The sequence below is a fragment of the Tympanuchus pallidicinctus genome, unplaced genomic scaffold (assembly GCF_026119805.1).
Source record: "Tympanuchus pallidicinctus isolate F22 unplaced genomic scaffold, pur_lepc_1.0 scaffold10, whole genome shotgun sequence".
Lineage (NCBI taxonomy): Eukaryota > Metazoa > Chordata > Aves > Galliformes > Phasianidae > Tympanuchus > Tympanuchus pallidicinctus.
The window spans coordinates 4109443-4131452 of record NW_026294619.1 but is presented as its reverse complement, the minus strand read 5'-3'; the positions used below and the strand labels follow the sequence as shown (position 1 = coordinate 4131452).

General features: G+C 38.5%; 1 protein-coding gene across 24 annotated transcripts in view; it reads right to left on the bottom strand.

The window, feature by feature from the left end:
• ZBTB20 (zinc finger and BTB domain containing 20) overlaps positions 1–22010 on the bottom strand; it is a 466833-nt gene that overhangs the window by 266295 nt on the left and 178528 nt on the right. Inside the window, exon 7 of one of the 24 annotated variants that reach the window (XR_008211406.1) lies at positions 195–22010. This exon is cut by the window's right edge and continues 12385 nt beyond it. The exons of the other annotated variants lie outside the window; for them this stretch is intronic. The gene's annotated coding sequence lies outside the window, so the exon portion shown is untranslated. Of the gene's footprint in view, positions 1–194 lie in introns of those variants that run through there. 24 annotated transcript variants of the gene reach the window in all.

Sequence of the window (22010 nt, the reverse complement as noted above, 5' to 3'; positions counted from 1 at the left end):
AGACTCTTCTGAAAGTCTAATACATGAATGAAGACATCCTACCCAACTGACTTACACCCTTAATACTAATATGAAGTTTCCCATACCTTCCCTCACTTTAATTTCTGAAATGTGGTTATTTACAAGCTAAAATATTGTTCAATTATTTCCCTTTGTTTGGTCCAAAAAAAAAAACAAAAAACAAAATCAAACAACCAACAACCAACCAAACAAAAAAAAACCAAACCAACTCTAGAGAAAGACACAGTAAATTCAGCACAGAAAGCAATGAAGCAATAGACATTCTATTCAGGCTTCAAAGCCTAGAGACTAGAAATCTTAGGTAGAACACCTAATTCTATATGGCTTCAATTGGATGCATATAGAGCGACCTATATCCTTAAGAATTAAAACTAGTCATGGATGACAAAGCAATGGACAGGAACATGACAAAACCCAGTTTCATTTCTCACTCGTGACCTCTGGTCGTCATATTTCTGAGATAATAAATCTGATTTCAGAAATATGGGGAAATCTATTAATGGGTAAATGCAACAGCAGTATCAGAATCTTCCCAGGCTTTTAACTAGAATTCAGTGCTACTGAATTTTCATCTGTTCAGGATTATAATTAATTTGCCTTCTTGAGATTTCTCTAAGTATATACAAGTAAGAATCTTTTTCGAGATGATTGCTAAAAGATAGGGTCTACAACAATTGATTAGAAGAAATATTTGAATAACAGTGTAATTCAAAAGAGTTTTCATTATTACTGTCCAATTCTGTGTTAAGAAGAATTTCATTTGGACTGTCTATCTTCTACTCTCAGCTCAGAACCTTTAAACTTCTTACATGGGCAGGTGATCATACTGATACCATGACCAGAAGATAATCAATAAAAGATTCAGTAAACAGCTTACTAACTTTTAGAAAGGACTGAGTTTAACAAACTGATGTTTATAGCTTACAGATCCACTTGTGATATGCTTACAAAATGTATAATATGTACTAACCATATAAAAATATTCTTAAAATATTGATAGATCATGTATTAGTTTTTATGAACTGCTTATGTAGTGTATTATGAACATAAATGTAGCTGGATAAACCATGCAAGATACAACTTGCTAGCAAGCTACTATTTACAGCACCCGTAAACACATGTAATACTTCACTGTGAAAAGACCTGAGTAATAGTATTCTGTCTTCACAAGGATGGATCCTTCACAGCCCTCAGCTGCTGATCCAAATCTTATCTTCCCTGCCTGCACAGTACCTGCAGATATCTCAGGCATCCAGGAAAACTGACTAGATTGCACTCATAGTGACATACGGACTGCCAACTCCTACAGTATAAGTAGGGAGCTGAATCCTGTCAGATATTTAACAACTTGTAGGAAATTCCACTGAGTCTTCCATGGAGTGGGTATGTAGGGGAATTTTCTAGTTTCCTTTGAAAACTTCACACTAATGAAAAAACGAATGGATTATTACTATAAATGCATGCAGGTTTTACCCATGTAACAATTATAATATTGACAGTATTTCTGACTTCATGCGTAGTCATAAATTATGTATTCTGCTGTTAAATCAGTAAAAATCCTTTAATGTCAGTCAAATGACCTCAAATCTCTTTGAAAGCAGAATCTGGTCTTGAATGTCACATGAGTGAGAACATAACAAAACGGAAATCTCTTGTGAGAAGGCAGCGCAGAATTTCATGGCACATTAATGAATCTTTTCTGACTGTGGTAAGGCTTTCACTTCACTGACACATGCTAAATAGCACAGACAACCACCAGTCCTTACGGTCTGCTTTACAAAAGAAGTTTCCTGGTAACAATAAATGTCCATCCAAGAAGTTAAATACTATCAGGAAGTTCACTGGAGGAAAAGAAGCACACTAGATGTTATCTACTGAACATTTTTTTTTTCTTTTCAATAGGTGTATATCTTTAATTATGTAATTTTAACAACACTGAAACAAGAAGATAACTTCAGTGATTTGATTCCTGGGTCACATTTCTACATTAATCAAAATTCTACTTTATTATTAGCATCATAAATTGGCTGTTTTCAGGAGAAAGTATCAAGATTGTCAGTTTCCATCAAAGCATCTATCTTTGTAAATCTATGATGAGAACAAGATTTTTTTATTATTTACCTCTAATTCTGTCTTTGGTAGCCAAGTAAAGTACACTATCTCAAATGCAAGCACAATTTGCTATCTGCCAACTGAAGGATTGTGCTGCAGTTCTACAGATTTTCCCAGAGGCACAACCACAAGGCATGACTTTGTAGTGTGACGGTTATGTCCATGAAAACACAGATAAGGCGTCTGGGTTGGAAACTTTGTCAGGTGAACACAGCACCAGACGTCAGGTCTGACTACGTCAGAGTAGTACATCAGAAACATTTTAAGGTTCTGATGGGAGGATAAGTGAATACAAAAACATGTTGCAGAGTGCAGGAAATATCTAAGGGCATCACAGAAAAGCTGTAGAGAGTGATTATATAGGCTCATGGGGATATCAGCAGTTATGAAAAGGACATTGCCAGCCACAACTGAAAAGCAAAGAACAAAGCCAACAATATGGTATTAATCACATGCCCTGTCTGCATATGATGCCAAACTATTCAAAGCACAGAATGTTCTTTATTCACCTCACTTCATATTGCTGAATGAATATAGCGTTTATGAAAATGAGAGATTAAAAACATTGATATCAACCAACCTTTGGGCCAAATCCTACTTATCTTATTGATGCAAATAGTTCCACTGATTTTAATAGAAGTAATTAGCATGGACTTCAATAGAGTTACTCACGGAGTTAGGAGGGCAGGATGTGGCTCATTGCATAAGCAAGCTTCCCTTACCACCATGAATGGTGCCAACTCATCATTTCTGACACAACAGACTCCCAGCTTTTCCAGTAATGGATCCCTTGAAGAGCAGAGAGCTCTGTACATGCTAAATTCTGCAACACTCTTGACACAAGTACAATAAAAACTTGAATGAAATGACCAATTTTCTTTTTACCTCTTTGGAAGCAGTAGACAGAACCCGCACAGCCAGGACTTCATAGCAATTTAATCGCACATTCCTCCAATTCCTTGTGAATGAAACACGGAGGTGGGGTTGGAATTAAGCTTCTGCAAGGACTGCCCATCCTCAGACAATTATCATATACTTGAAGAGGATAGTACAAACTGAACTGAATAAAGGTAAGCCTCCTGGGTACAACAGTGTTTCCAGAAAAAGGTTACTAGCAATAGACAGATCAGCTGCAGGAGATTAGACTCAATGCATTGTCCTTACAGATTGAAATGTGTGGTCTCATTTTTGACCACACCTATTTTCTTATCCAGTATATTTCTGGATGATGCCAGAATTAAGAAGATTTGAGAGATAAAAATATAGAATACAACAAACAATATGAGGGAGAGAAAGAAAATGCATTCTATTTTGATAGCTTGAAAATGATTCTAAAGCTGCTGCCTATTAGGGGTTCTATCCCTGTTCTTCAGCCATGCTGCTACAATGCCTCAGAGTTAGGTGCTATTAAACATGTGAGATGGCAAGAGACACAGGCAAAGCAGAGGAAAGCAGACGTCTGTAACTCTTTTTCAATGTCTTGTATTTGGTAGCAAACAAGGTAAGTTTAAGGCAGTTAAGGCCATTGGAGTACACTGTAACATAAGAATGCCTTTCTTCAGTCCCAGCCTTCCACTTGCTATAGCACATTCTGAATGGATATTTCTAACAGAGCACAATTATTACCTCCTTCTTATTTCATTAAAAAAAATTCATCTCCATCAATCTCAACATTTTATCTCCATCAATCTTGCTTTGTGGGCTGCTGAAGTAAGAACCAGTTTCAAAATGTTCTGCTGCACCCGTTCTCCCTTCTCTCAGTGAGAGGTTATTCACTGCCTTGTGAAACCCTTCACTGGCACTGGAATGTAGTTAAAGGTTCAAAGCTTACACAGATCTATATATTAAGGGAAACAGACTCCGGGCACTTCAAAAAACAATCAAATACAACAAACTTTCCCTGCATGCAGGGCACTGTATCAACTAGACTTAGATCCTGTTATTTGCACATTTTTAAAATGATTATTATCTCAAGCACACAGAATAATGGTTAATATTTCAGATTCTAAAATACAGCGGAGCTTCAATTATCCAAATTCAGTGAACCCAGACAAGGTTTTGCCCCTTGTCATTTATTAATTAAATGGTAAATTGCTTCTATTACTAATTATTTCCACAGATCATGAGCAAGCAGAGCATTTTGGTTACTCACAAACGCGATTATCGAGCTCTATTCAGTGTTTTTCCCATGCTCTTCAGATAGTTGTGATTGTGATGTACTCTGAAAACCCTTCAAAATATTTTTTACAATGTATTACAGGGAGAGCTCCCAGTACATCCTCTGGGGTAGAGGGATCCCCAGGACTGCGGGATGCAGCACTTCTGACAAGCCAAAAGACAGGAAAGTGTGTCAACCAATATGTAGAACAAATGTTAAAACATTTCTTGAGCACATTCTGACAACTTCTGATTCCAGCAGTACGTTACCTTGAGTAAGTGACTGACTGAATATGATGCTAGCAAGTCAGATATTGTGTTAAACTCTTTTTTACAGTTGATCTCCTTTCAAGGAAGGAGAAGTTTAGCTGAAGATTCCTTTAAATGGGAGGGATGTTACAAAGGATGTGAGTGGTTCCAACTATAGTAAGCTTAAAAAGAATATGTGAGAAATTGTAATGCTCCAGACATTGTGTGTTGCACTTTGTAATAATGACTAAGTAAAATGCACAGTGCTATGAATTAAAGAAAGTGTATATAAATAAAATGGGGAAAAAAAAAGAAAATAGAAAAAAGAAAAAAAGAAATGTGTTTTTTAATTCCATGCCCAAAAAGAAGGGATAAGAATTATACTATGCAACTTCCATCAAATGTTGACAGTGACCATGAAATGTAAAAAGGAAGATTTGAGAAGCAGCAGCTAGTTAGAAAACCTATGAAAGAAGGAACGAGTTTAATTCAGTGCTAAGAACACTAAACCTACTTCAATTTGCATATTAAAGCACCATCTTGCAATTATGGTCACAATGCAAGTAAAATCATTTATCTATACGACTGAAAAAATAACAGCAAAATCCACTATGGCAGTATGTAATTTCAGAAAAAAAAAATAATCTATTCAAAGTAAGGAATGTAGTAAAAGAGAAATTGAAAAGAAGTTGGAAGAAAAATGCTTTAAGATGTTAGAAGATGTGTTATCAGAGATTCAGGTCTCTTACATGTAACAGGAAAGCCTTACCTTAGAATAGCTGTAATAATCCTGACCCCCAGTTGTCTGCCTCAATCATTTTGAGGAAAATCTCAGCAGTTTGTCTGGCAGGCACAACAAATTACAGCCTGAGGTACTAAAGAAATCCAGAAACAGTTTTGATTTACCTGACTATGCTAGGTTGTAAACTGTCATAATTTGATTGCCACTTGAGACGAAAATACTTTGCAAGGGGGCAAAAATCTCCAGGAGAGAATCATGATACATCTTTAGATGCAGGAACTTTTAAAGTTGCCCTATGGTAATGCATTTACAGTCATTACTCTGAACTCACAAAACAAATACATAATCACCTGTGAAAGAACATCTCTAATAGGATTTTTTTTTTAAATGAGTTGAACAGAAGGGTTTATTAGAAATAAAAAGCTACTATCCAAAGAGGGGAAGTAATATTTAATGAATAAATAGTGCTTTTTAAAATTATTATTTTTTAATAAAGCTTTAGTAGAACAACTGAGGCCCAAGAAGATACTGAAGAAGCCATTAACAACTTTCCCAAATGCCCTGCACATGATCTGTAAGGCCAACGATGAGATGAAAAATATTTTCACAAAACAAAAGCTCAAATTTTCTGGACTTGTGTTCATTATGGAAAAGTTTATAAAGGCTTGCAAGTGAAACCCTTGCTCTGAAAAGTCTGAGAAAATATGCAACAGAAAGAAAAAATGGTTCCAATCTAACAGTTATAAAGAAAATCATACGTGAATGAACTTAGCCAGTAACTCCTGCACAAAATTGAGGTGGGTTCTAAAAGAATAGAAAGTGATTTAATGCCAATTTTAAAAAAGCATTTTAGGAAGACCCACATAGTTCAGAAAGTCTATAAACTACAACACAGAAACAGTAAAAAACATAATAAATAACACACGTTTGGGCAGATAAAAAAAAGGGAAGATACAACATTATTTTTTTGCAGAGAAAAGTCCTGTTTCACAAATTTACAGAGTTTTCAGGAGGATTCAATGGGCACATCTGCAAGAGATTCAAGTAGTGGTATTTGCTAAAAAAAGAAAAGCAAAAACAATTGAAAAGCCTTGCAAAAGACAAAAGACTCTAAAAGAGAGATACCATGACATAGGAGAAAAGAGCCTCTCAGACTAATAACTGTTTGCACAACAAGTAGAAGCAATAAACTTTCAGTTCTTGCAATGGAAGGCAACTACTATCAGAGTCCCACATCAGTTTGCATTAAGACCTGTTGTGGTCAATATGCTCGTAAATGGTTGGGGAAAGAACAGGACGACTGATACAACCAACTTTGCACTTCATTCAAAAAAATACAGCAAAAGCTAAAACTGAAATGTTGTAGAAAGTCCTGGTAACACTGAGAAGCCACACAACAAAGTGAAAAATGAAAATGCTAATAACACACAGTAACGTCCATGGGGAAAATGACCCCACATATTCATACAACACAGTAGAATCTAAATTAGCTATTACTACATAAAAAAGAAAGTAGGGAATCCTTGTAGGTATGCCTGTGAAAGCACCAGCTCAATACTCAGCACTGATCACTGAGGTTCAGGATGAGGCTGGGAAATATTGAGACAGAAATAGAAAACAAAACTTAATTGATAATTATGCCCTTCAAATAAATCCATAATAGATTCACATACTGAATACTATATGTAGGCTTGACTTTCTACTGCAAAACAGGATGTAAGCAATCTAAAATAATGGAAAAAAGTGCAGAAATATTCTAAGTATGGAAAAACTTCTGCACAAAGAAAGATGAAAAAGAATTGGATTCTTTGCCCTGGAAAATAAATTATTTAGGAAAATATAGAGGAGATTTATAAAATCATGACAAATAAGAACAAGGTGAACAGTTAATAACTGCTCCCAAATTCTAATTGCATATTTCTAGGAAGCAGTCAAAGAAGTTATCAAGTACCAGGTTCAAGACAAACAAAAGCAAGTGCTTTGTCACACGTTATGTAAATAAATGGAGGAATTCACTGGCATGGTATGTTTTCAATGCCAAAAGTAAAAATGGTTTCTAAAGGAAATTGGACAAAATCTTAACAGAAAGATGTACCTGGGCTTTTAAACACAAAGATCTAAAAGCAGAACACATTACTTTGCACAATGAAACTGAAGGCTCTTCTGCCATTTTCTAAACAGCAGGACGAACCAGTCTGACAAATTTATCAGAGAGCAGCTAAGCTTCAAGATAGCTAATGCATAGATCACAGGGATTCTGGCTTCACAATGAATTTATGGAGCACGTGGATTAGGGTTGCAAGTGATGATTTACAATCGCATTGTCAACTTGCTGGATATTGATTAATATCTTTCCCAGGTACAATTATAGCTAAACTCCATTAAGAACAAAGACCTACGTGTGAAACAGCAAGAGCACTGTTTAGAGAACAAGGTGTTCTTTCAGGAAACTTGTGATACGGATACAACAGGTCTTCCTTGCTGGCTGGTTTTCCAGTTGGTGGAATTCATTCCTATCTTAAAAACCATGTACCTTAATTAGTCACCAGCAATAGCCACTTTGGTTCTAATGGGTATTCAACAGCCACATGATGCAGTGATTTCTCCAGGATCTGCAGTTAATCTACTGCCCCACCCAAAAACATCTTTTAAAAACTAACTTGAAACATTAAGGTCACAGAGAAAAGCACTCAAAAGTAAGAAAATATCAAGATGAAGTCTGTCACAACAACTGCACTGTTACAATACAGTCTTACACGCTACGATTATACATTTTGTGTTCTGTATAATGGGGAGCAACACGGCATGAGAATAATTCAAATATTCTTTTTTTATCCTCCCTGTTTAGTGTGTGGCCCCAGGCCTTGTTTACTGAGAGGCATCCAAGTCTTTCATGAAATAAGATGCTTTTTGTTTCTGGCTTTTCTGTGGTACTCATCACTGCAGTGTCTGAATATCTCAACCATCTTCGTGAATTGATCCTCACAATGTATCCTTAGATGTCTGGAATGATTATAATTCCTCATTTAAGAAAATTATGAGAGAAATGATGTGACTTCTTTGTGGCCACGCAGGAAGTCTACATCAAAGACAGGAAGGCAATTTAGATCTTGTTCAAAAGACTACCAAGCATCTATTGAACTCATTCTACAGAAGGAGCACTCTTAAGATTTGTGCTCTTCCTACAGACCTGCAGCTTGTCCACAGCAAAGTTCTTCAATAGGGTAGGGATACCAGGGATGGACCAAGAGGGAAAAGCTGTTCTAGGGGTTAAAAGCTGTGCCATTTGCAAAGCCCTTGGAGGCAGATTATTGGTTTTAGCACTTAGTTTTTACAATGTTTTGCAGAAATTTCTCCTCCTGATTGGTTATCTGTAGTATTCTTATTCTTAATACATGAGGTATTTTATATTCTATTTTCTAAAAAGCAGGGGCAGTGGCATGTATAAGACACTAACAACTGACATGTGGATTATTTCTGTAATGTTAAAGATTGCAACTTATTGTTGGGATTTAGTTCACGACTACGAATTACAACTTTGTGAAATAAACTTTATACACTGTACTTGTGCTCTAAGCACATTAAAATACACAGAAAACTACCCTAGTGTACATTAGGAGTCTGTTTCATGCTTACTGAAGCCAAGAAACCAAGAGTAAAGCTCCATCTCTGTTCTTCTATTGTTTTCTATTGTGACTACAAATTGCAGCACTTGTGGTCGGTAAGATCACCCACTGCAGGAACAACTTTCAGTTCTCTGTGACAATAGGGTGAGCTGAGGACAGACTGGCACTGTTTGGAGATGAATTTCCTGCTCTTTGTGGGTTTCAGTTAGACTCTAGCATTATTTGAACTTTTGCGGTTTAATTCTCTTTGTTGTTGCTTTAATTCTAATGGCAGAAAACAGGAGAAGAAACAACACCCCTTCAGAGGCAGTGAAATGCAGTATCTGAGGAGCACATCGCCATTTTTTCTCTTTCTGGAATTTTAAGATCTAAGCAAACAGAGGACCTAGCAATCTTATAAAATAGCAAAGGATCCCAGGGCTTTTTATTTCCTGCTAAATATACTATAAATCATAGTTATGATGATATAGGCCTTCTAAACAAGCTTCTCTCCATTAGCATGCAACCACTGCTATAGGTTAACACTCACTAACACTCTTTGTTAAGGACCAAAAAGGAAAAAAAAGGCATAGAAGAATGCCTATTGCATTTGAACTATCTTGCAGCAGCAGTATTAGTTGTACAAGACATGTAGGAAAGCTTCTGTCAGCCTGAGACTGAAGTGTTTGCTTCACTTGATTATTATGATTTATATTTACTAATGCACGTTATTCAAAAAACATGACATGTTAAGTACTTCAGGAGCAATGGAAGTTCTTGGAAAAAGCACTGGAAATGGTCCAGCTTCATGTTCTCAATGTACAGAATTTATGGACGCCTACAATGTTGCTCTTTTCTCTTTCCACCCCCAATATCTGTAGGCCAAATCAGCTAGCTTTACAGTGAAAAAGTAATGAAAAAGATGTTTTCCTCTGGCCATGTGTAAGTCTAACTGGGAAAGAATATTTTTCTCCAGCTACTGGTGGCAGGCATCAAGAGACCCTTTCAAATAGCAGTGAACTTCATCCACAAAAATGAAATCAAGAACTATACTTCAATAACTAGATTTATTAAATTCTTAATAGGGGTCAGATCTGTTTGTTTTGTTCTCCCCTCACAGACTCAGAGGACATTATAAAATAATATTTGTTATGTATATGCAGGGATTTTCACTTTATATGTTTGAAATGAAATCATAAAATAACTCCAATGTAAAAGTAAATAAGCCACTAAAACAAATAACAAAAGGCTTCTCCGAGGGGGAAAGTGCCAGCTATGGGATAACAGTCACTAACTACCCCCATGAATTTTCTCATATTCCAGGGATCACCAGCACAAGGCAGCTTTAGTTTTGTCCATCTCTACTAATGTGCAGAATGGAGCATTTCACTTTCTTCATTCCCTCATCCTCTTGGGTGACACAGCTTCTTATCTCTAGTTTCTGTTTCTAGCCATCTCCCACCAAGTACTTCAGGAAACAAAAAACCTAAATGAAGATCAGAGCCTGTTCCATTCTGTGCCCTTCCCCTTTTTTTGCCTCCTCTTTTCTTGCATTTGTGCAGTGTTGTGGCACCTATTAACTACCAATGTTTTCAGAATGACATTATACAAGGTGCAGGATGTACCACTGTGCCCTAAAAATATCAACAACTGCATTAGTCTCACAATAATTAATGGCAGGCATTATGCAAATGACAACTTTTTCACTGCAAAATAATGACATTTCTTCATTTTGAGCAGAGTTATGCAAAACAATGAATTGGAGATGATAAATCACACAGGAGAATTAAGAAAGCCATAACGTTCCTGCCCAGGCAGGCAGAAAGACAGACAGACCAACGATTTAGAACACATTGTTTGTTCTCAAATCACCATTAAGAAATAAATAAAAGCACAGCCAGTCGGTCATTAGAACGTATGTGTAATTTAGTTTCCCCCCTTTAGGCAACTATGCATGAGAGGATGTTAAATTCTAGCAATTGTATTATTACAAGTCACAAGCAAAAATTTTTTTATTAACCTTAATAAGTCATTCACTCAGAGACTACAGTCATCGGGCAAATAAAATGTATCACATGTCATTCTCCTACACATTAACTAATTTCTTATGCAAACATCACAATGTATAGCAATTACTGCTGCTCAAAAAAAAAAAAAAAACAACCCAAAGTCAGTTTCAATTTATTTTATTGCTTTTGTGCTTGGCCATTTCCTGTAGCGCTTTATTGCCTATGCCCATATTTTAGGTGCAAATGAAGTCCATGAAACAAGAAGCTAATTTTCTGAAATGTTCCCACACCTTTTTTTGCTTGTTGTGACTGCTGGTGGAAAATGCTGTGAGATTGCCCTGCGAGCCTCGAGAAGCTTCTCAAAGGCAAAAGCTAATGCTGACCAGCTGTGGACATCCTCCCTGCCCCAACCCTTTCTCCATTACGTACTTCCCATCTTCTGAAAGAGTGATTCCTGCCTGGTGCCTCCTGCAGAGCCTGGCACGAGGGCTAGGAGCTGCTATTCCAGCACCACTCCCCAGAGTGCTGGCTTCCCAGGAGACCAGACTGAAGGGTAGGTTTGAAGTCCCTCCACAAAACACTCCTCCACTGCTCCTTAAAGTGCCTCCTGCTGGAACTGAAGTATCTATAAGCTTTTTAATAGATGGCACTCCTGATTCTTCCTTTCTGGTGATTCCTGCTGGGAGACTGTGATGTATCAAAGAATTACAGCAATTAAGGTTGCAGAGACCTATGGTATTTAATCATTCCCTCCATACTCCCTCCTGAGTATGGGTATTCCTTACGCTTTTTTTCCTGATGTTCTACTTAGTCTAACTTGAAAGCGTGTCAAATAGCTGGGCATGCTCCACTTCCCTGGGGAGGTTATCTCACTGTGACATGTCATGAGACTGGAAGTTTTCCAAAGTATTCAGTGTAATTTTACTTCTTTAAACTTAGTTTTCAGGATCCGCGTAATGCCAAGCAATTTGTTTTTTTCTAGAGTCTGGAATTGCACCAGTTCTGTACTCCTCACATTCATGGCTCTAGCATGATATTTAACAATAACATGCACTGAAAAAAAGTACCTATAATATTTGCAGCACTGAAAGATTACCCAAAGACAGTGGCTTCTATCCCTCAGAGTTGTTTCAGATGAGGACTGGTATGAACATGAAAACCATGACCAAACCTTAACAATAGCTGTGGGGTTATATCTCCCTCCCAGTCACATCAGCCACTCTCCTTAGGTGGCAACTTACTGGTGGCAACTTACTGGTGGCAACTCTAAACACACAGATAGCAGACTGTAAGAAGGAGTACATATTCCGCGTGATGTCTGGAGATTAATTGTGTAGCTCTTATTAAGCACAGTGAGGGGGACTGGAAAACAAACCATTTACGCAGCTCCAGCTGTATCTCAATCAATATGGAAAATCAACCACCAGACTTTCTTCTCACCAAACGCTTTCACTCATAGATAACTCAGTCCCTCACTGACAAAATCATACAAAGAGCCCTGAAAAACAAATATTTGTGTTGAAAAAAATGGGTGTCTTTGGAAACAAATGGGTAGCAGTTGATGCCCCACTTCCCACATCCTCCCCTCTTCCTATCCATTTCAAGACTTTCAAGACTTGGTGCAATTTCCCTCCCTTGGAACACTGCAAAAAAAAAATTCTCCACCTGCAGCCTCTCATCCGGAAGTTAATAACATTTTGCAGCTCTCCTTAAATAAAATCCAGCCCATCCTGGATCAATAAGACTGATGCCTATTTCCCTAATGGCAGCCGATTGCCATTTGCTATTCAAATCAGACTAGATAAATTACAGTACATGCCAAGGAACAGGCCAGTGAATTAAGACAAGCCTCCTGAGGACCAGCGATATTATTAATCTTTTAAGACACTATCATATTTCTTCTTGACAGTGTGCGTAGACTCTCAGACATGCTGCACCCAGATTGAAATATCAGCTGCTGCACAAAATCAATAGTGTTAGAAACACAATAATTTTCTGTCTGCAGGGCCCCCAATAAGCAGCACTTGTGTTTCTCTTTCTTTCCACATCTCTGCTCCAAATGCATTTGTTTTAAAACCCAGGTCTCAAAACTGAATAATAATTGTGGTGGGCAAAGTTGCTTTTGTTGTCATCCTTTGCCACAGCAGCCACAACTGTGATGCCTGATAAGGTTGTGGTTCTCAGAGACAGAGTAAGGTTCTCAGGGGTCAGATGCTCACCGTGTGTATTTTATCCTTCTCCCCATAGCCTCACGCTCGGTCTCTTACTCTCTCACTGCAGACATTATAAAGACAGATATTGCTAGAGCTATTGCTATCCCTAAGAAAAATGAAAACGGGGACCTTGGACATGAACTGACAAAGGGAGACTGTACATGACAAGAAAGCAAAAGGCTTAAGGGATTTCTCTTCACAGGAGCAACAGAAAGGATCAATTCAAACAATTTTGATCTCTTTAGACCTGTGCATGAATTCAATTGAGGCTCCGACAGCCACGCAAGCTGCCCCTCTGGTTTCTCAGCTGCTCTTCATGCTAAAGGGGAGAAAGATTCTACCACTGATAACAGTCCCAAGAATGATATTTTATTATTTACTAGAGCAGTGGGCTTAGAGAAAAATGTATAGATTGGGGGATTGGCAACAAGATGTAAAAATGAGGTTTTTTCCCTCATCTTTGACGTGATGTAGTTCAGTCGGGTTTTTCGTTGTTGTTGTTGTTTGTTTTGCTAAGTATATATACATACAAAGCACACCAAAATTGAAAGTCCCCACACAATTATAAGCATGGATGTGTTCTGCACATACATGGATAAAATATATATATATCTACAGAAATGAACCAGAGTAGATAAATCATCTCCAGGTTGGCTAAGCTGCTTTATAGGATTGCCAGATTTCTGGCATCCCAGGTCAGCAGTGACCAGAAAGCTGATGAATGTCCCAACTGAGTGAGAGGAGTAGGGCGATGAAATCATTCAAGTTACATCACAATTAGTTGCCTTCTGCCCTCAAAATATTGTTAGCAGCATTGGAAGGCCAGACACCAAAAATATTAACTCTCTGCTTGCTCTTGCAGAATGTCATGGGCTTAAATTCAGTCTCCCTTTAGCTTCCATTTAGAAAGCAGCATGAACCTAGATGGGCTTTTTAGACAATCCCAAAGTTAGCGGCCTCATCATACCAGGGAACCCTGTAGTGCCTTCATGAGAAGCTAGCCTGTGCTGTTGCACAGGTCCATACATTCAGAAGGGAATGTAGCTCCTCTCCTCCCCAGTGCTCTCTGAGCAGCATCTCTCCCTGGAGAGATGGCAATCTCTGCCATCAAAAGTGAACAGAAAATTCTCTTCATTGACGTCTTTGTGTAAAGCAGAAAGAGGATATTATGATGAAATGACACGTTGATAGCTCTAGAACTAATGCATTAACACAATGCAATTTTAAATGAGAAAATGAGTTATTTCCCAGTAACTTGTGCAGCCAAGGAGTGCCCTTAAGATCTAGTTCTTGCCCCTGGTTCTCCAGCAGTTAGATTCGATTCACATATTTGAGTGAAATGGCTGCTGATATTTACAAATATCACCTTACTTTCAGCAAAGTTTTTTATGCCGCTTGCGGCCCAGGAAATTGTGACTGCACTTTGTATTCTTTCAATTCATCACCTAATCTTTTCTAAATTTATCATTTTTCTAAATTAAATTCTGCTTTCATTTCTGCAGAAATAAAATGCTCCTGAATGAATAAAAGATGTCTTGGTAACTGGACATGAATTTGGGTAGCTGGAACTGAGAATCAGCTGGGAAAACATGCTCATAAATATGATCTTGTGAGCCATGTGCATGTGGATTCCTAAGTGGTAAGGCTTATAAGCATGAGTACAAGGCCATGAATAAGTCTTTTAGACTGGGTTATAAGGAAAAGGTCTTTTGTTATAAGGGTAGCGAAGCACTGGCACAGGTTTCCCAAAGGGGTGGTGGATGCCCCATTACTGGAGGTGCTCAAGGTCAGGCTGGATGGGGCTCTGACCAACCTGACCTAGCTGTAGGCGTCCCTGCTCATTGCAGGGAAGATGGACCAGATGAGCTTTAAAGCTCCCTTCCAACTCAAACAATTCTAATTTGCTATGATAAGCAAACGATTTGGAGGCTGAGGAATATAAATACTGAAGAACCAGAACTGATGACATCACTGGCCCATGAAGGATGGGATATGAACCTAACTCTTTTTCTCTCCTATCCATCCTCAAATTACTCCTCTCTTTGCTCCTCCCGTTTCTCCTGATCTCCCGCCTCTGCTATGTCCTTCAAGTATAGATCATCACTGCTTGGATTTTGCACAGCAAAAAACCTCACACATTAATTCACACAGTACTAGAGCTAATAGCAGCGTGGTTTCTTAGTAGATGTCAGGGAACTCATTCTAAGACAACTGGGACCTACAAGTCCACTGAGATGGAGAGCGAAGAGAGAGAAGCTTATTTTCCTAGAGCAGGTAAGAGGCTCAAACAATGTATACAGCAAGGAACACCCTAAGTCAGGCCTTCTGAGAAGTTCTAGTGGCAGTCCTGATAATGTGGTGGTAGCTATAAGCTACCCTCATAACCTGCCATATCTATGCAGAAGGCCTCAAAGTTTTAATCAGGCTGCTGCATGGTGTCACAGACACAAAACTGCACACACCTCACCAAAGTATATGACAGACAATACGTTAATACTCCCATCTTCGTGCCTGTAAGCATACTAAACACCTGACTATTTACATACACTCCCCCACATATATCCTTCTCCAGTTGTAAAAGAATATTCTCATCAATCACACTAATTTCTTCCTTCCTTTTAAAGTGCCGTTATGCACTATCCTGTGCCCTCCATTATCCTCCTATTTGCAAAAGAAATAATTTCTGCAGTTACTGTCCATACAACTATTTTTCAGGTTCCCTTGCTATTTTTCCCCTGGGAAGCAAGAATATCAGTGCAGTGTGCCGGTATTAGCAAGGCCATGTAACTAGATGGACTCCTTCGTGCTGAAAAGTAGTCTCCTGAGATTTAAAGGAAGCTGTGCACATCTTCCTTCTGACATTTCTTTTTCTAAAGTAAAGGATTAGACTGAGGCCAAAAGTAAAGTACAAATAAAGCACTTGGGGTCATTGCTGCTGGTCAAAGCTGGTTCAGAGATGATTCTCTAGACAGCCTCTTCTGGATAGATCCTGCTGAAACTCAGTCCATAGACTGAAATGTTTAAACACTATTCAGAAGTTAAAACACCAGTGACAAACCCAGTTAGGTTTAAAGCCAGATTTCCATTGCAAAACACCCTGCATGCCATCCCTGCTGACAGGCGATGCTCGGCACCACTGTCAGCTACAGGGTACAAAAGAAAGAGGAAGAAAGTAAATGCACTGCAAGTTTAAGACAGAGACACATACAGCTAGCTGTATGTTATTCTTCCTCATCCCCAGTCTTTGCCCTAAGACATTGCTCTGATTTTGCAGTACAGAAGAGAACTGGTCTTTGCACAGAAATCCACCCACGGGCTCTAACTCCAGAATACTTTGAGGTATCTTGTGCTTGGCCTCTTTAGTCATAGGCGCTGAACAAGACAGCCCTTTGATGAGGAAGTGGCACAGGGACCTTAATCGAGCTGTGGTTGTGATTCTGACAGTCTAGTAGCTCACTCTACGGAAACAGATGGGTAGAGATGGAAATTGCAAGTGTTTTTTAGGGGAGTGGAGCTGGGAGAAGAGTGAAAGGATGCGATCTCCATGCTAGAAGGGTGGAAGAGAGAATCATTGCAAATCAGATGACATGGGTTGTAGGGAATACATTACGTGAGAAAAGGAAGATCTAGCTAGAAATAGCCAAGACAGATGCAAAAGGGAAATCAAAGAATGTAGAACAATAAGAAAATTAGTTGAGATAAATCAGGTCTTGAAGGTGGTTGGGGGAAGAAAGCTTAAGCAGTCAAAAGACACTAAGAAAGTCAGTCAGACTTCACCTCACTAGCGCAGGATGGAGTGCTCTCCCTAAAGGGCAGCTAGATGAAAGCTTTGTTTCCTTCTCTGGTCATTATAATCTCTGTCTTAGCAATAAACTGAGTGCAAACTATTTTTGAGAGCTTTGCCAGCTTCTTTCCATACCACTGTCAAAACCTCCCTGAATTGCCACAAAGATATCCAAACAAAGCATTTGTTAGAAAACTTAAATCTTCTCACCTTCTTTTAGTGACCCAGTACAGCTGTGGTTAGAGGTAACAGGACATTACTGCTGCCCAATTGGTACATACCGAGCACTGTGAAACAAGTCTGAAGCAGGTAATGAACTTCTCCATGGTCCACTGAAAAGAAATTGCTACCGACACGCCTTGGAGGCACTCCTAACAGAGGAGGTCAGGGAGAAAGACTCCGAAAGGCAAGACACTAAGAGAGCACAAGCACCCTAAACCCTCCCTTTGCTTCTAGTGGAACTTGTTACATGATCCCATGCTGCTCTGGGAGATGAGACGTACATCTGCTCAAGACTCATTTGATGATTCCTACAAGTAAGCCATGACCTCTATCTGAAGAAATGGTCACTTCAAGTCACGGCCAGTGCCCGCTGCTGGCAGAGGTAGGGGACACTGCACACGTTGGCAGCCCTGCTGCAGCTCTCACATGGGTAAAAACGTATTTCTCGCAAACTGACATGTTCTGTCCCCTCAATGGAACCTTTGCAGGAGACACTCCCAGATCAGTTACAGGTTTTAATTATGAGATGACAGTACCAATGGCTGGCTTTGCTTGAACTTGCATGTGTCACTGAAGCCGATGGGAAATATGTAAGAAAGAGACCCAGTTTAATTAGCCTGAATATTTTACAGTGATTATTTTCTCCAAGCAAACCCTCCCACATCTTATTTGTCATCTGTCAGGTCGCTGTTCTTATCCACCACAATCTCTCCTTGCCTTTCAGTGTCATAAAAAACCAGTGGCAAAAATGACAGACAGATGCAAACAAGATTTTGGTAATTACAGCACTGTGGCTGGTGGTTGTTTGAACATCGTTTTATTTCTTCCAATCAAACAAGTCCTTGGACTTCACAGCCCTGGAGCTTCAGACAGGGGTGAAGCTGATTATATTATGACATTACAGCGCAGACTGGCAGATCAGACAAAGTGGATTTCGCTCAGTAATTAAACTGCAGTATCTTTCGTCTAAAGTCCAGGGCAGGATTAATCGAAAGGTAGCTCTTTATCATTGTGATTAGTGCTGGGATTTGAAGAGTGAGTCCACAGATTTCTGATTTGATATCTAGTCCTGGGTACCAGCTTATCAGTGGCTCCACATCTGTCTGACTTGTAAAAATAGCATGAGGTCAAGATGCATTCGCCAAGTTGCACCATTCCCTTTATTTTATTTTTAGCTGGAAGGATTTCAGATTGATTTAAATATTCTGTGTCTTTCTGTGGCAGTATGAAGATTATTATTTAAGAGCTGTTAGCATACAGCTCCCTTCATCCTAAACTGCACCATAACCATTTGGAAGACTACATTTTCTCCGTAGCTTCACTGTTATCCCTCAGGGTCCAAAAACATCCACCTGATCTTAGGAAAAAGATAGTAGCTTCATAACTGCTCTAAGGTGGTCTAGCAAATGAAGTTTAAAGAGTCTCAAGTTTTCGAGGAGCTATAATATCTGCTGGATGAAAACACAAGCTGAAGACCTTGTTTCTGTGTCACCATTATATAAAATTCCTAGCATCAAGTGCCAGCTGATGCATTTGTTTGTTTGTTTGTTTTCATTTTATGTTTTAAGTTTCCAAAGCTCTTATTTCTCCTTCTAACTTTAATAAACACAGAGATGAAAAATCTGGCTCTGCATAGCCAGACATCTTCCTTATGCTGCTGGCTGGGGAAGCAGCACTCCTGGCATACTCCCTAATTTACTCACAGGAGATTATCTACAGGTGGAAGGCAGGGAAAAGAACTGGATCCTTCTTTGGATTTTCTCCCGTAAGGAACTGTTCTATTTAGGAAATGGAAAAAAATTAAATGTAAAAGAAACAAAAGCGCTACTTCTCCCTCCCATCTGCAAAACAGTCAGGATGTGACTTCAAATTCCGGACATAATCTCCACCTAAAGCCTGCTGCAGAACACACTGTTTCTGGCTAGATCCAGGGGGGTCTCCCCAACAGGAATGCCAAAAGTTTGAAAAAGAGTATGGAGGGTGACTTGTATTTGCCCTTAGAAACTGATATGCATTTTTAGGTTCTTTTCAAAAAGTTTTCAAGCCATGTCAGTTAAAGAAACTGGTGAGTCACAGGCATTATTACTAGGTTCCAACTTTTTCCCCAACAAAGGCTAATTAAAATATATATGTGTGTGTGTGTGAAAAATTCAATCTATTTGCAGCTGAATGGGTGCTTTTTTTTTGCTTTGTTTTGCAAAAAATTTCTTTTACTGACAGCATTACGATTTTTTTTTAAATGCAAAACTGTCAGCTGAGTATCAGAAATATTCTCTCTGACAGTCAATTTTTCAGCAGAATTCAAGATCTTCAGCATTTAAAAATGAAAGAGCAAAGGAAAGAAGGAAAGAAAAGAGGAAAGGGAAGGGAGAAAGGAAAAGGAAAAGGAAAAGGAAAAGGAAAAGGAAAAGGAAAAGGAAAAGGAAAAGGAAAAGGAAAAGGAAAAGGAAAAGGAAAAGGAAAAGGAAAAGGAAAAGGAAAAGGAAAAGGAAAAGGAAAAGGAAAAGGAAAAGGAAAAGAATGGAGAAAGGGGAAACAGGAAAGGAGAAAGGAGAGAGGGAAAAGGGAAAAGGAAAGAATCTCACTTTATACAGATTTGTCGTCCACAGAACAGGTACTGTGCCTACCACAGTCTGCATGATTCAAAGCTGCCTTGGAATAGCTTGGCCCATCTCTACAACAGGATTATCTCCAAAATGTCCTTTGACATTTTGCCTATAGCAATGTCTCCTCTCGTTTGTATGAATCTCTGATGTAGATTATGAAGACCTAAAGCAGGGCAACCTCTTAATTTCTACTCAAACATTTACTACAAACAGACCCTAATTCTGTTTGGGAACTGGGGCAGTACTACAATCCAAATAACAAACTAAACAATTCCCTAGGCAAATGAACTATTTTATTTGAAGTTTTATTGTTATTTTTGTAATGGAATTTGGATAGAAAAAAATTCATAAACATTCATTTTAAATCTTGAGAGCTATTTCATAGCTTTCAAAGCCACAGAAGACCCTCAGTATCTTGCAGTACAGTTTTCATCCAGTAATTCCTATAGCAATCCTAACAGCTAGAGTCTGAATGGGCAGATACCTTTTACCAATACACAGTCCCCATTTAAAGAATTAAACCAGCACGATATAACAAAATAATGCTTTTGACATTTATTTGAACTAGTACTTTCACTGCCCAAGTACTTGTGAGTACAGAGAGAAAAAGAAACCCAGCCAAGGAAACAGGCAGAAAACACCATTCAAATGAATGACGATAGTGCACCTCTTGGTCAACTAATAAAAACACTGATAAGTAACACAAATATTATGGACACAGGCACAGACAGAACATAATTTAAGCAATCTTTGTTTAAATGGCTAGCAAAATATGCACTAAAACCCCACTGCTGTCATTCTTTATAGAGGTGTGAAGGTGTGAATTTTATTCCAGGTCATGCTGCTGATACTCAACTTGCACAGGGATTTCAGTGCTGGTATTCAGACCATGAAACTATTTTTCAGACCAAAATCAAAATGAAGTGCAAATGAGATCCACCAATGCTGATCTCATACTGTTTCCCTTCCGTCTTTCACCATTCTCCCCCTGAAAATTCTAAACATGTTATTAAAATTTTTTTAACCCATCTAATAAGTATCAGGCTTTATATTTACATTTATATCTTTTTTTTTTCTCATTTCTAAGTCTCTGCGTTATGCTTTGATCATGATTCAGTGTCTTCTTTCCAATCATGAGGACTAGAAACTTTTACAAAAAAACCTGAGGTTCTTGACATTATCTGTTTACTTCAAGAGTGGAATTTTTAAGGAAAACACCAGGTCTTATGACACTTCCATTAAAACTGCAACCATTGCCAGCAAAGCAAAATATTAATGTAGATGTGCACATCCCTCTGGATCTCACATTATGCATAAACACTGAAATTCCACTAATAGAGCTTTGTAGCTGAGCTGCTCTGAAGAAAAGTTGGTGCTGTAACGTACCCATGATTTCACAGATCTCTCCATCAGTGCTTCCCAAAACATAGGAACAGACCCTAAAATGCTGAATCCTGGCTTTGGGACACAGTGGAAAATCTTGTATTACTATAAGTCAAAACAAATAAGATTTGTCCCAGTGTACATAGATCCAGAATTCACGTTATATTTTACAGAGTTCCTAAAGAAACAGAAATTGCCACTACCAACTGCTAGGAGAAGGGGAGAATACATGCTTCATTGAATGCTGTTGCTCTTTGAAATTAAATGGCAACCGAAGGATTGTTAAATCCAGACTTGAGAGGAAGAGAAATTCCCAGACATCAAAACCAGAAGTAACTGCATATGTTCCCCAAACTCAGAAGATGCTGTCAGCACCTAGTTTTTAGGCCATATGTTATTCAGAGGAATAAAATCGATCCATAAACCTAACCACGAAGTTACCATGAAGGCTGTAGTTGTGATACACTGATTAAGAATCTGTTTCTCTCAATTAGAGACATCACCATAACTACCTTCAGCTGAGTTACTCGCACTCTTCTAATGTACTCAACCCCAAATGATATTTAATATAGTATACTAAGCATGTCAAGCATACTTTCCATTAATAACACTTTGCACTTCTATTTTGCTTTTTATCCCAGGAGCCCAAAGCACTCTGTGATCATGAATTAATCAAAGTTACTAAACCTTCTGCATCAGAAATAGTTGGCCAGAGTCTACACCATGACCCAAGGACAATAGGGGATGTGAACCTGAGTGTTTTTATCTTCTCTCCTGAATATTGACCAGAAAATAAATCATTAAGTCACAAAATTAATGGACAGAGTCTTCACCAAATTCACTGAATACTGTGTACAATCAAAATACATTTCACAGTGTAAGCAAAGACCATAAACTTTGTCTTTAT